A 16,528-nucleotide genomic window follows, 5' to 3' on the forward strand; every position below is an offset into this window, starting at 1 on the left:
TGTGGAATTCTTTTTTTTTTTTTGAAGAATTCCGGAATTATTTTGAAAAATATTTGACTATATTGACTTTTTGTTTTTAGTTCTGAAAAGTATTTTTTTTATATTTTAATCAATTACAGGGATAAAAGGATGTGTGACCCAGAAATAGGACCTGACCCAGTGCTTGAGAAACACTGTCTAACATAAATCCTGTGCAGACTCATCTTGAGGTCAAAGTCCACAGTACACGACAGCTTACAGTGCAAACAACATGACTATGCTTTCAAACAATATCTTTATTACAAGGATCTTGATCGGAAACATAGTTGATGATTAACGCACTGAAAAACCACAATCAATGTTTAAAGTGGTACGCAAGTATGATCTCAGAGGAAACATTATAACTCTTCAGCTCTTCTCGGGCAATATTATATTAATCTCAATGAAACAACTTAAAGGACAACTTTGTTTTTTTACAACCAAGGTTTATATTTTAGCTTGTAATTAAAGTAAATACATGATGAGTGTAATTTTTTTTTTCATTTACTGCTTTCTATAGTTTTAGCATTTTTTGCGATATTTTTTACAGTGGGCGGGGGCATTCTGTCCGGTGGCTAAATATGCCTTTTTTACACAATAAAAAAGGTCCGGCTGTCTGAGATGGCCAGATGTGAGTTATTGGGGGCTAGAAGAGCTACTGTAAATAATAATAAAGAAAACGCCGGGTTAATGTGTCAAAAAAATACATATTTAGCCACCGGACAGAAGGCCCCCGCCCACTGTGAAAACACTGTAAAAAAGATTGTGAAAATTGCTAAAACTATCGAAAGCAGTAAATGAAAAAAAAATAACACTCACCTTTTATTAACTTTAATTACAAGCTAAAATATAAACCTTGGTTGTAAAAAAACAAAGTTGTCCTTTAAGAAAAGTAGAATATAAAGGTAAATATGGTATGAATTAAAAATTCTATTCTGCATTTGTCAACCTGCACACAACGCAAAAGAGTGCAGGGAAGGGTTAACTTTTGACACGGTGCAACGGAATGTTGATTTGAATCTAAACGATGTGCTGTATGAGAATCAAAGGTGAAACAGTCTCACACAGAGTGACAGCAGAGATCATATTCTCTACAACAACCTACTATCAACAGGATTCTCCTCATTAACAGAGAAGACTTAAGCACATAGACAGGTGAGTACAGCATTGATATGTTTTTTTGTGTGTTATCCTTTTAGCCTTAATGTCTGACTGTATCACATGCTGTTTACATTTCTGATTAATAAAGTATTCAATCAATCCATACATTTCAGTACACAACACGTAACAAAAATGCCTGAAATTACACGGTTGTTCTATCTGTCTGAATTAAGTATTTCAGTGATATAGAGTATAAGTCAGTGTGGTAGAGAATAACTAAGTACATTCAGTGTGTAAAGTAACTAAGTACATTTACTCAAGTACCGTACTTAAGTAGAGTTTTGAGTTATTTTTACCTTACTGGATTATTTCCAATTTTCAGTACTTTTACTTCTACTCTATTACATCTCAGAGGCATATGTTATACTTTTACTCACAACTGTGTTGTGAGCTTATGTAGATCTGCAATTTTCTAAGGATTTTATACATTATACAACTTGTGAAATGGGACATTGTGCATACAGTAATGAGTACTTTTACTTTTAGTACTTAAGTATATTTTGATGCCAATACTTTTGTACTTTTACTCAAGTACATTTTTAATTCCGGACTTTTACTTGTAACAGAGTATTTCTCCACTTAAGTAAATAATTGTACATTTACTCCAGTACTGTACTTACAATTTCAAGGCACTTTTACTTGATTTGAGTATTTCTTTTTTAATACTTAATACTTCTACTCCGCCACATCTCAAAGGCAACTACTTTGTAGATTTAGATTAAAAAACATGCATTAACCAATGAAGCCTTGGGCTTCATTATACTTGGGCTATCGGCTATCAAAATAATAGACGATCTACAACACATCACGATGCGACATGAGGTGACACGTGAGCGTTGTTTTTTAAAAGCATGGAGTATGTTATATCATGTGTAGGCCTACAGGGGTCATCAAACTTGTCCGTTGCAATACCTGTCCATGTCCGTGGCACATTTATTATTTTATGAAATATATATATTTTTTTATTATAAATACACACAAAGTCATCATTTAATAATTAGTTTCAATGATTTTGGTGACTCATAAAGAGTCAGGATGACATGCTCTAGGAGCCCTTGCATCAAACTAGTTGTGACTGCATTCCTTAAAATCCTGTGGTGCTCTTAAATAATCTCTCGTCATGTACGTTTCTGTTTTGACTGCATAACACCTACGCATGGTCTAAGACTTTCTCATCAAGATAGAATACCTGTTCACCTTCCTGGAAACCATGTGACAAACATAAACTAGTTTAGCTTGATCTCCTATCCTCAAGAAACACTGTCCTCTGAAAAGCCTTATAATAACCATATGACATATAATATGTGCCAACTCACCTCTGCAGCCAAGTAATGTGTGATGGTAACACTGACTGTAATGGTATAGAGTAGACCCAATGAATGAAATCCCAAACACTGAATAGACTTGGACCATAATGCCACATTAATAATGCCAGTCTCAGGACTGCCACCATCCAGTATTCACCTTATTCTTGGCCCTTCTCCAGGCTGGCGCCATTGAGTTTTTCTCTGTGTGCTGCTTCATTAAATATCTGTTCACTTCCGCCCTAGTAGGCTACTGCAGGCGTAATGCAGGTTTTCAGCAGCGTTGCCAGATCTTGGAAGAGAAACAAGCGGACAAGGCCAAAAGCTATAAGACAATTACCACTTTCAGCTATTTGAAAATAGCAGATCTACAAGCTCACAATTTGTCGCGATGTGTTGTGAGCTTGTAGAAATGCTATTTTCAAATGTTGAATAATTTTAAACATTTTAACAACACAAATCTTGTATGGGGGGTCCCTGTCACATTATTTTCAGATGAGGTTCTGCAGACAAATACATATTAATCTGGGGGTCCTAGAAATGGGAAAAAAAAAAAAAAAACATTAGGAAGCAAGCCCAAATAAGCGACTACTTCAGATACAAGCCCAACTGCAACCACCAATATTTACAAGTGACTTTACAGAAACAACAGGCCCAAAAGTCGCTTATAGTAAGCAGACATGGCAACACTAGTAAACAGGAACACCCTTGATATAGGGTTCCCCAAATGTTGGGTATGTCATTATAGGCACAAAAAAAAAAGAAACTTCAAACAAATCTAAAATCTAAAAACAAATCTAAGCTGATCTACAAGCTCACATCATGTCACGATATGATGCATTGTGAGCTTGTAGATCAGCTTTTAAAATGTGTAGCACGCCACATACACATAGACACTATGGCACATTAGGAGTGGTTTTGGTAATATTAATGACCACTTTTTGGGGCGGTGTAGCCGCCCCCTATAAGTGAGTTTTGGACACCGACCAAAAAATGTGTGTACCCCCTAACCCTTCCATTGTTAATGCAAATCGATACTTTTTTCATATCAGCCAATCACATTACAGCTAGTGTCATCACCACTAACTGTAATGTGATTGGCTGACTTTGCAAATTCAGGACTGTGATTGGCTAGCGAAACACATGACACATGTGCAGCCCTATGAATAGCAGTATGGAAAAAAGTCATTTATCCTTTTTTTAAAGTGAGTCATGTTGTGATGACCACACACCGCCCACTTCACACTGGGTGTGATTTTTAGCGGCGCTAGCCGCTCTATACCTTTAGGTATAGAGCGGATATTAGCCCTCTATGCCTGGCTTTTGCGTCAACGTTCTGATTGGTCAGGTGCGCCAACGTTCTGATTGGTCAGGTGCGTCAACGTTCTGATTGGTCAGGTGCGTCAACGTTCTGATTGGTCAGGTGCGCCAAAGTTGTGATTGGTCACTATTCATGACATCACTATGATGTCATGAATATAGAATTCGATGTCTATATAAACGATGACAATGACTTCATCTTATTATTCATTTGGCTAAAGTCTCCGTCTAGGTAAGTTATTTAAAGTTAATATGACGAATAGAAAGAGAAAGATACAAGAACAGATGAAGGGTGAATGTATAGAAAGTCTGGGTTCGGGACCCAGTCATCCGTTATGACAGAATGGTTTGATAGAGACGATCGAGAATCCAAGAGTCCGTTAAGGTTCTGATTGGTCAGGCCCGTCAAGGTTCTGATTGGTCAGGCCCGTCAAGGTTGTGATTTGTCAGGCAAGGGGACTATTCATGACATCACTATGATGTCAAGGTTTATTTTTTATTTCCTCATGTTTTTTTTTGTATATATTTTTATTTGGCTAAAGTCTCCTTCTAGGTAAGTTATTTAAAGTTAGATCCTCAATTTAACTTTATCTGTCGTCGACGCTCTGATTGGTCAGACCCGTCAACAAAGTGATTGGTCAAGCTTCACATGACACATGGCTATAAACACATTATAAACACATATCGATGACATAATGTATTCAAAGGCGCCGCTACCTTCACACAGGGTGTGATTTTTTTATATGTAAGTAAAAAAAGAAAATGTCCATCACAAGCTGGCGTGGTGATGACCCCTGTATGTGTGTTTTTCGAAGACCACATACTCAATCCATGTGTCTGTTTCACTATAGCGTGCACTGGGTCTGGGGGGGCGTCCTAAATAGCCTGCACTGGGGCCTGTCGCAACTACATTACGTCTGCTATATTATATCAAGCTATGAATGTGTGAAATCTCTGCCTATCGGCACATCTTTGATTCCTGTATCTCGAGAAGCACAGACTGGCATAAGTACTATGATAATGTACAATTCTAAATAGTCTGACAACGGATACAATGGGTATTGCATAATCAGAGGGGAATGTGTTCCCAACATGCATCATTCCCGACAAGCATCGTTCCCAATGGGCATCAGCTTTGTATATGGTATACTTTAGGTGTGTCTGTATAAATGAAAAATAATTAAAAAACGTTTTTTTCACTTTTATTTTCACAGTGTGTAGAAATGGCATCCGCCAGCAGTCTTCATTCTGAAGAGCAGTTCCTGTGTTCTATCTGTCTGGATGTGTTCACTGATCCAATCACCACTCCATGTGGACACAACTACTGCAACACCTGTATCACACAGCACTGGGACACCACTGATGTGTCTAAGTGTCCACTATGTCAAGAAATCTTCTATAGGAGACCAAAATGCTCTGTTAATAAAGTCCTCTCAGAGATGGCTGATCAGTTCAGGAAGTCAAAGGAGCTCAAACAAACGTCAAACACAAACCAAGAACCTGCTAAACCAGATGAAGTCTCCTGTGACGTCTGTACTGAGACCAAACTGAAGGCTCTGAAGTCCTGCCTGGTGTGTCAGGCCTCCTACTGTGAGACTCACCTGGAGCCTCATCAGAGAGTCGCAGCGTTAAAACGACACAAACTAATCAACCCTGTGAAGAACCTGGAAGACGTTATGTGTAAGAAACATGACAGACCTCTGGAGCTGTTCTGTAAGACTGACCATGTGTGTGTTTGTCAGTTCTGCACTCAGTTAGACCACAAGTCACATCGAATTGTATCTCTGAAAGAAGAATACGAAGTAAAGAAGGCCGAACTGGGAAAGACAGAGGCTGGAGTTCAGAAGATGATACAAGAGAGAAAGCTGAAGATTCATTTGGTCAAACACACAGTAGTGTTCAGAAAGAGAGAAGCAGACAGAGAAATAGCAGACAGTGTGCAGGTCTTCACTGCTCTGGCGAGCTGTATTGAGAGAAGCCAGGCTGAGGTCATTGATGTGATTGAAGAGAAGCAAAAAACAACAGAGAAACAGGCTGAAGGCTTCATTAAAGAGCTGCAACAGGAAATTGCTCAGTTAGAGAAGAGAAGCTCTGAGCTGAAGCAGCTCTCACTCACTGAAGACCACCTCCACCTCCTCCAGAACTTCACATCCATCAAGACCCCTCCACCCACCAAGGACTGGACGAAGGTCAATGTCCATCCGTCTTCATATGTGGGGACTGTGAGGACAGCTGTGGCTCAGCTGGAGAAGACACTCAGTAAAGAGATGGATAAACTTTGTGATGTTGAGCTGAAGAGGATCCAGCAATATGCAGTGGATGTAACTCTGGACTCTGATACAGCAAGTCTCTATCTCATCCTGTCTGAGGATGGAAAACAAGTACATACTGGAGACGTAAAGAAGGATCTCCCAGACAACACAGAGAGATTCTCTTATTGTACCGCTGTCTTAGGAAAACAAAGCTTCTCCTCAGGAAGGTTTTACTATGAGGTTCAGGTTAAAGGGAAGACTGACTGGGCTCTAGGATTGGCCAGAGAGTCCATCAACAGGAAAGGACAAATCACACTGAGCCCCAACAATGGTTACTGGACTATATGGTTGAGGAATGGAAAAGAGTACAATGCTCTTGCTGACACTTGTGTCCCCCTCCCTGTCAGAGAGGAGGTCCAGAAAGTGGGAGTGTTTGTGGATTATGTGGAGGGTCTGGTCTCCTTTTATGATGTGGAGACCAGAGTTCATCTCTACTCTTACACTGGCTGCACCTTCACTGAGAACCTCTATCCATTCTTTGATCCCTTTCATAATAGAGATGGTACCAACTCTGCTCCTCTGGTCATCTCTCCTCACACAGAGATTTGGTTAGGCTAATCCTCAGCTTTACATGAAAAAGGTTAGTTTGTATTCAAGACAACAAATATGTTCATCAATGGTTTGGTTTTAGTCAACTGTCACTTCAAATCAAGTCAATTAACTGTTATTCCTAATGATGTATTATAGATCTATTATATTGAAATACAATAACTTAATTTGACATCTGAAGTACAGCCAAATACTAATTATTGTAAATGGAGTATTTAGCTTAAAACATTTGACCTGTCTGTCAGACTGTTGAAATGTCTACATTTTTACCGTGGTACAATAACTTGATTGTATATTTTATTTCATGGCATTAAAATCTAAGTTCAATTCATCATTTTCATGATGTACTGTACATAAGTAATGTCAGAAATAACAATATTTTATTTTCAGTGTCTTCTACTTTAATGTAATTGATATATAACAGTTAATTGAACACAAGAATACAATGATTTTGATGTTGTTATTAATTTTATGTAGCTGATTATAAATTATAGAAGAAGGAAAATGTGATAATTCAAAATAAATCAGCAGTTGATATTAATATTCAAATGCCTGTGTGTGCACTCTTTGAATTTGACTCACTTTGAAGTGTAAACATAATACTAATACAACTTTAAAGAATGACTCTTATTGGTGATATTTTCTTATAAAGGAATTACTGAAGTATTCAAAGGTACAAATTAGGATTTACATATTATTCTTAATATCAATGTATTAGTGCATAAGCCTATTTAGAAAATAATAGAAATGCTCCTAGAAATGTAGTGGAGTCAAAAGTACAATATTTCAGTTTGAAATGTAGTGAATGAAAGTCATGTGGTTACAAAAAATAACAACAATACAAATGTTTTACTTAACCCATTAAGACCTGAAGCCGATTCTACAAATGTCTTCTAAATCCCAAAAGGATTATGAAAAACGTATGTTTCTATATCAGTGGTGCTCAAAAATGTTCATGTCAAGGACCCTCAAAATTATATGTATTTGACCGCCGACCCACATCTCAAAATATGTTGTTCCAGGGACCCCCCAGAAGCAAAGATTTTAGTTAAAAATGTTCGCTTTAAAATAATATATATTCAAATATTTGCACACATTTTCATACATTTTCAGCAGATCTACAAAGCTGCTGAAATTTTTTAGCAGATCTAGCTTGTATATCTGCTATTTTTGAATAGCCAAATTGTAAAATAATGCTCTTTTAGCTCAAATCAGAAAGTGACACAGATGCGTTCCGGGCCTTCATGGGTTAAGTACTGTACAGTAAATGTACTTAGTTACTGTCCACCACTGGTAGTGTGGTAACACTTTACAGTATATTAACCATTTAAAGCAGTAATTCTCAACCTGTGGGGGGTCCCAGGGGGGTCCCCAAATGATTTGGGAGGGGGATTAGCTTAATGTGCAACATAGTTTTTTCAATCAACATACACTATAATTGTACACAGGATACCTGCACATTTCTAAAGTGACACTTTAAGGACCTTTAAGACCTTTGTAATACTGCAAAAAAAAACAACAACATATAAAATAAGACTATTACTGTGTCAAAAGTGATCAACAAACTATTGTATAAAAACTGGTCAAACAAAGGCCAAATTGTGAAAATTTACGGCAAACATTGTGAAAATATCTGATCTACATGCTCACAACGCCTCGCATTGCGAGGCGTTGTGAGCATGTCAGAAATTGTCACAATACTTATCTGTGGAACTGAGTTAAACTAAATGTAATGACCATTCCAAGTGGTTATCAGGATGGGGGGGTCCCCAGTTCAAATATTATTTGTTTTGGGGGGATCAAAAGGTTGTAATAAATAAAACGTACACATGCCCTCCTTGATCATATTACAGCGTCACACAAAAGCATCAAAAGTAGGAGATCTACAAACTTGAAATGCAGCGCGAAGCAATGCGTTTTGAGTTTGCAGACAAATACACACACATGTCTGGTATGTATATGCATATCGTTGCTGTCAGGTGGACAGCCTAACTCTGTTCCTGGTGTTTCGCCCAGGAGGACGTGGTTTAAGGTTAGGTTCAGGCATAGTTTCTGTGAGGTTAAAGGTTAGGTTTAGACATAGTTTCTGTGAGGTTAAAGGTTAGGTTCAGACATAGTTTCTGTGAGGTTAAAGGTTAGGTTTAGACATAGTTTCTCTGAGGTTAAAGGTTAGGTTTAGGCATAGTTTCAGTGAGGTTAAAGGTCAGGGTTAACTTCCACTACTTTTGTGTGACACTCTTTTATGATGAGGTTTAGGTTTTTTTTTTTTTTCATGAAAAAAACATTGAAATATGGAGATATAAAGGTCAGCAACAATATGATACCTGACTACAGACACATTGTAAATATTCTAAATCAGTCAGGTTAGGATTAGGGGTTGGGCCGTTGGGGTAATGCCAAAATCTATTCTTAGTTGCACACCAGTGCCCTGCCCTGAAAAATAGCTGATCTGCAAACTCACAACACGTCACAGCGTGACACAATCAATGTGAGCTGTTACATTTGTGGAATCCTTTTTTTTTTTTTTTAAGATTTCCGGAATTCTTTTGAAAATTATTTGACTTCCTTTCTTTTTTTATAAACTTCTGAATAATCTTTTTTTTTTTTATGTTTTAAATTATAATTACATGGGCTAAAGGGATGACTCATGACACATAAGAATGGGGACATGACCCAATAATGGGACCTGACCCAGTGTTTGAGAAACACTGTATGAGATAAATCCTGTGCAGACTCATCTTGAGATCAAAGTCCACAGTACACGACAGCTTACAGTGCAAACAACATGACTATGCTATAAAACAATATCTTTATTACAAGGATCTTGATCGGAAACATGATTGATGATTAACGCACTGAAAAACCACAATCAATGTTTAAAGTCGTACGCACATATGATCTCAGAGGAAAAATAATAACTCCTCAGCTCTTCTCGGGCAATATTATATTAATCTCAATGAAACAATTTAAGAAAAGTAGAATATAAAGGTAATTAGGTAAATATGGTATGAATTAAAAATTCTATTCTGCATTTGTCAACCTGCACACAACGCAAAAGAGTGCAGGGAAGGGTTAACTTTTGACACAGTGCAACAGAATGTTGATTTTAATCTAAACGATGTGCTGTATGATAATCAAAGGTGAAACAGTCTCACACAGAGTGACAGCAGAGATCACATTCTCTACAACAACCTACAGAGAAGACTAAAGCACATAGACAGGTGAGTACAGTATTGATATGTTTTTTGTGTGTTATCCTTTTAGCCTTATTAATGTCTGACTGTATCACATGCTGTTTACTTTTCTGATCAATAAAGTATTCAATCAATCCATACATTTCAGTACCCAACACATAACTAAAATGCCTGAAATTACACGGTTATTCTATCTGTCTGAATTAAGTATTTCAGTGATATAGAGTATAAGTCAGTGGTGGAGAATAACTAAGTACATTTACTCAAGTACCGTACTTAAGTACAGTTTTAAGGTATTTTTTACCTTACTGGATTATTTCCAATTGTCAGTACTTTTACTTCTACTCCATTACATCTCAGAGGCAAATGTTATACTTTTACTCACAACTGTGATGTGAGCTTATGTAGATCTGCAATTTTCTAAGGATTTTTATACAACTTGGGAAATGGGACATTGTGCATAATGAGTACTTTTTACTTTTAGTACTTAAGTATATTTTGATGCCAATACTTGTGTACCTTTACTCAAGTACATTTTTAATTCCGGACTTTTACTTGTAACAGAGTATTTCTCCACTTAAGTAAATAATTGAGTACTTTTTACAACACTGAGTACATTTACTCTGTACTCTCTACTGTACTTACAATGTCAAGGCACTTTTACTTGATTTGAGTATTTCTTTTTTAATACTTAATACTTTACATCTCAAAGGCAACTACTTTGTAGATTTAGATTACAAAACTTGCATTAACCAATGAAGCCCTATTTTATACTTGGGCTATTGGCTATTCAAATAATAGGCGATCTACAACACATCACGATGCGACACAATGTGACATGTGAACGTTGTTTTTTAAAAGAATGGAGTATGTTGTATCATGTGCAAAGCGGTCATCCAACTAGTTGTGACTGCATTCCTTAAAATCCTGTGGTGCTCTTCATTAATCTCTCATCATGTACGTTTATGTTTTGACTGCATAACACCTATGCATGGTCTAAGACTTTCTCATCAAGATAGAATATCTGTTCACCTTCCTGGAAACTAGTCTAGCTTCATATCCTGTTCTCATGCAACACTGTCCTCTGACATATAATATGTGCCCACTCACCTCTGCAGCTGCAGCTATGTGTGATCATGTTGGTGTGATGTAAACACTGACTGTAATGGTATAGAGTAGACCAAATTATTGAAATCCCAAACACTTTATAGACTTGGACCATAGGCCATATTTAATGTTTAAAGTCTCAGGACTGCCACCTGCCAGTATTCGCCTTATTCTATCTTGGCCCTTCTCCAGGGCGGCACCATTGAGTTTTTCTCTGTGTGCTGCTTCATTCAATTGGCCCAATTCCAATCCGCTCGCTTACTGACTCACTGACTTAGGCCTAGGCTACACGTACATGGATCTTTTTCTAAACGCAAATTTTTGTGTGAGTTTGGGCCTTTCAGCCACACGCAAACGGTGTTTATGGCCGTGGACACGTAATCCGGAGATTCTGAGAAACGATGACGTCATTGCGCATTCGCACATGGTCATTATAATAATAAATAATATAATAATAAACACCGGACCGCTCATGGTCATTATAATAATAAATGAAGAGAGAGAGAGAGAGCAACACTTACAGTCTATGAAACAAGGCACGCTCATTTATGGCAAAATAATGTCATAATTAACTAGATAAAGTGCTCCTCGGAGCACAGGTCTCCGCCAGGTCAGATACGTTATTGTGGCCTCCTGGTGGCGCTATAATAGGCCAATGTGAAAAGGGTGCCATTTATTCTTAGGTCGTTCACGGCACTCGGACACTGCATTCATGATTTGAAGCATTTTGTTCCAAAAATGTGTTTTGCTAAATTAGACCTGCTGGTGGCGCTATAACAGGCCAATGTGAAAAGGGTGGCATTTGTTCCTCGGCCTAATGGGAATGTGCGTGTGAAATTTCATGGAAATCGCATGCTGCGTTCATGGTTTGAGGCAGTTTGTTCAAAACGGACCAATCCTGCAAACTTTGGATGGCAACCTTAACCAATAAGGATGGAATATGGGAAATCGGACAGATCAGGGTTGATCACATGACTATAGAGATACTGTGTACCGATTTGCATGACGTTTGGTTAAAAACTGTAGGAATAATGTGAAAAAATGGGTTTTGCACAAATCGGCCTCCTGGTGGCACTATAACAGGCCCATGTGAAAAATTTGAGGCAGAGGTTCTGAATTGGCATCCAGGGAGTGTGTGTGCACAGTTTCGCAGCGACCGGGCCAACGGTGCCGGAGATTTGGTGGTAACACACGGACACACGGACGGACACACGGACGGACGGACACACGGACGGACACACGGACGGAGGGTAAAACATACTCTCTCGCCATGCCTTACGGCCTGGCGGAGACAATAATAAGACAGTGTGGCCACTGGTGGGAAAAGTAGCACATTCACTGTGTGACGAAAACCCTCTTTCTCTGCGCCGAGTAGAGCACACGGCGCGCACACAGGTTGAATGTGGGGTCTGTCGTCCTAAAACACAATCGCCCCGGGTCAAAATCCAGCGACCATGGAGCGGCCGCGGGTGGCCCGCTCCAAAGGTGCGTGGGGCGGGGAGTTTTGGGACGACCGCCCATGGAATGAATTGATGAAGTAAAACTCAGCCCTGAAACATGACTGGCATACCATGACGGTCATGGTGCCGAGAGTCCCTGCTTTTTAGTGGTGTTCGATTTTTTTTACATTGCCAACTCTCACATGTACATAAACGTTCAGATGTCAAATATAAAGTGCTTACCCCCGAGCCACGAACGTTATAAGGCGATCCGGATCGCGATAAGTACCCGTATCTCCCGTATTGTTCAATAAAAAGCATTTTAATCCGATCGCCGGCCATTTTCTCCGATGCTTTCAACCATGCGACACTAATGGTTGGGAGGTGTGTTGCACTCTGATACATTACCCAAAAAAATGCTTTTTTTCCACATCCGTGGCTCGGGGGTAAGCACTTTATATTTGAAATCTGAACGTTTATGTACATGTGAGAGTTGGCAATGTAAAAAAAAAAAACGAACACCACTATAAACCAGGGACATGGCACCATGACGCTTGTATACAAGCGTCATGTGAACCATGGCTACTGTTTGCGCTGCAGCTGCGCCCTAATAATGTTGTTTTCGTTTATGTTCACGTATGCTGTTCACGTATGCTATTAAAATAATGCAGCTATTGCAGTATTGGGCCTTAACATGTGATTAAAATGTATTTGGCCCCTCATATATAAAATAAATGTAAATATAAAATCTGAACTTGAAACTTGCCGCTGATCAATGCGTTTCTGCGTCTACGTGTGGACAGGGATTTTTTAAAATCTTTGTCATGTGGCCAGGGATTCTTTTTAAAAACAGAGGACTAAAATATCCGTTTAGTAAAAGATCCATATACGTGTAGCCTAGGCCTTAGTGAAGTTCATGTGAAGTCTGCGAGGGCTTGAGGGCTGTCCCATTTGAAATGGATGCAGAGCCCTTTATGCAATCTTTCTGTTGGAAAGCAGCATCGATGCAGACTTTGGCTAAGGGAATTACCCACAGTTCATAGCGTTATGAGGGGAATCTTCCAAACGTCAATCATGAAAATTAGTATCACATCGAGGTTAGAATGTCAACCAACAGTATAGTGCTTTCTCACTTCTCAAAGGGAGACGCAATGGAAGATATAATATTTAGTAATTAAAATAAGGGACACAAGATAAGTAATGAGAAAAGTAATACAATTTAAAAGGAATAATATTACAACCCCTAATCTAAACTCAAATTAAAACAAACACAATAACTTAAATATTATAATAATAATAATAATCAACAATCAAAGCCTTTAAAGCAATGAAATAAGGACAGTAAGAGTTTTAAACGTGATGTAAAGTGTCATGAATGAAGGACTCATCTAATGTGCTGTCCCCTTCATTTGGAACCAGCTGACATCACTTAAGTCAGTGAGGGTAAAGGGCTTGAGGGCTTAGGGCTGACATTGCAGGCTACTGCAGGTGTAATGCAGCTAATCAGCAGTGTTGCCAGATTTTGCAATAGACACAAGCAGACATGGGTCTATGAGAACAGGGCCAAAAGCAGCGACTAGGTTTTACCACTTTATCACTTCCAGATAATTACGACTTTCAGCTATTTGAAAATAGCAGATCTACAAGCTCACAATGTGCCGCAATGTGTTGTGAGCTTGTAGAAATGCAATTTTCAATGCTATTGTAAAATGTTTTGAATATTTTTGAAACATTTTAACAACACAAATGTTGTATGGGGGGGGGGGGGGGGGGGGTCCCTGGCACACTATTTTCAGATGAGGTTCTGCGGACAAATACATATTAATCTGGAGGTCCTTGAAATGAAAAACAAAATATATATATATATATATATATATATATATATTAGGAAGCAAGCCCAAATAAGCGACTACTTTAGAAACAAGCCCAACTGCAACCACCAATATTTACATATATTTGGCATCAGCCTTGTTTATGGTATACTTTAGGTTAGTCTGTATAAATTAAAAACATTATAATTGAAAAACGTTTTCACTTTTATTTTCACAGTGTGTAGAAATGGCATCCACCAGCAGTCTTCATTCTGAAGAGCAGTTCCTGTGTTCTATCTGTCTGGATGTGTTCACTGATCCAATCACCACTCCATGTGGACACAACTACTGCAATGCCTGTATCAAACAGCACTGGGACACAACTGATGTGTGTAAGTGTCCACTATGTCAAGAAATCTTCTATAGGAGACCAAAATGCTCTGTTAATAAAGTCCTCTCAGAGATGGCTGATCAGTTCAGGAAGTCAAAGGAGCTCAAACAAACGTCAAACACAAACCAAGAACCTGCTAAACCAGATGAAGTCTCCTGTGATGTCTGTACTGAGACCAAACTGAAGGCTCTGAAGTCCTGCCTGGTGTGTCTGGCCTCCTACTGTGAGACTCACCTGGAGCCTCACCAGAGTTCCACAGCATTAAAACGACACAAACTAATCGACCCTGTGAAGAACCTGGAAGACGTTATGTGTAAGAAACATGACAGACTTCTGGAGCTGTTCTGTAAGACTGACCACGAGTGTGTTTGTCAGTTCTGCACTCAGTTAGACCACAAGTCACATCGCATTGTATCTTTGAAAGAGGAATATGAAGTAAAGAAGGCCAGATTGGGAAAGACAGAGGCTGGAGTTCAGAAGATGATCAGGGAGAGAAAACTGAAGATTCAGGAGGTCAAACACTCAGTAGAGTTCAGCAAGAAAGACGCAGACAGAGAGATAGCACACAGTGTGCAGGTCTTCACTGCTCTGGCGAGCTGTATTGAGAGAAGCCAGGCTGAGGTCATTGATGTGATTGAAGAGAAGCAGAAAACAACAGAGAAACAGGCTGAAGGCTTCATTAAAGAGCTGCAACAGGAAATCACTCAGTTAGAGAAGAGAAGCTCTGAGCTGAAGCAGCTCTCACTTACTGAAGACCACCTCCAACTCCTCCAGAACTTCACATCCATCAAGACCCCTCCACCCACCAAGGACTGGACAAAGGTCAATGTCCTTCAGTCTTCATACGTGGGGACTGTGAGGACAGCTGTGGCTCAGCTGGAGAAGACACTCATTAAAGAGATGGAGAAGCTGTGTGATGTTGAGCTGAGGAGGATCCAACATATGCAGTGGATGTAACTCTGAACCATGATTCAGCACACCGCGATCTCATCCTGTCTGACGATGGAAAACAAGTACATGATGGAGACGTACATAAGAATCTCACAAACAACACAGAGAGATTCTCTTATTGTCCTGCTGTCTTAGGAAAACAAAGCTTCTCGTCAGGAAGGTTTTACTATGAGGTTCAGGTTAAAGGTAAGACTGCTTGGACTTTAGGAGTGGCCAGAGAGTCCATCAACAGGAAAGGAGAAATCACAGTGACCCCCAACAATGGTTACCGGACTATAAGTTTGAGGAATGGAAATGAGTACAAGGCTAATGCTCTCACTTCTGTCCTCCTCCCTGTAAGAGAGGTGCAGAAAGTGGGAGTGTTTGTGGATTATGAGGAGGGTCTGGTCTCCTTTTATGATGTGGAGACCAGAGTTCATCTCTACTCTTTCACTGGTTGCACCTTCACTGAGAAACTCTATCCATACTTCTGTCCCTGTGTTAATGCTGGTGGTAAAAACTCTGCTCCTCTGATCATCTCTCCTCCTGTCAATCACTCAGATTAGACTAATCCTTACCTATACATGAAACATATAGTTTTCATCTAAGACAACCGCCCATGTGTATATCAACATTTTTCTTTAGTCAAATGTCACTTCAAATCAATTCATCAACTGTTGTTCCTAATGTATTATAGATCTATTATATTGAAATGCATTAACTTAATTTTACATCTGAAGTACAGCCAACTACTATTTAATGTAAATGGAGTTCTCCATTGAAGCAAGTATTTAGCTTAAAACAAATTGAAATTGAAGTTGAAATGTTTACATTTCCACCTTGGTAGAAGAACTTTTATTTCAGGGAATTTAATGTACTGTACATAAATAATGTTTGTCAGCAATAACAACAATATTTGAATACTTTACTTGAATTACTATGACAGTTAATTGAACACAAGAATACAATGACATTGATGTTAATGATTGATT

General features: G+C 38.8%; 1 pseudogene across 1 annotated transcript; it reads left to right on the top strand.

Annotated features, from left to right (window-relative positions):
* Positions 1-1,067: 1,067 nt before the first annotated feature.
* LOC311054809 lies at positions 1,068-16,102 on the top strand (annotated as a pseudogene). The gene is made up of 5 exons (XR_014602903.1): positions 1,068-1,173; positions 5,018-6,663; positions 9,814-9,885; positions 10,977-10,986; positions 14,454-16,102. The product of XR_014602903.1 is annotated as an uncharacterized misc_RNA (transcript).
* Positions 16,103-16,528: the final 426 nt, after the last annotated feature.

This window comes from Gymnoscopelus microlampas (assembly GCF_963454915.1).
Source record: "Gymnoscopelus microlampas genome assembly, chromosome: 11".
In the NCBI taxonomy this organism is placed as follows: Eukaryota; Metazoa; Chordata; class Actinopteri; order Myctophiformes; family Myctophidae; genus Gymnoscopelus; species Gymnoscopelus microlampas.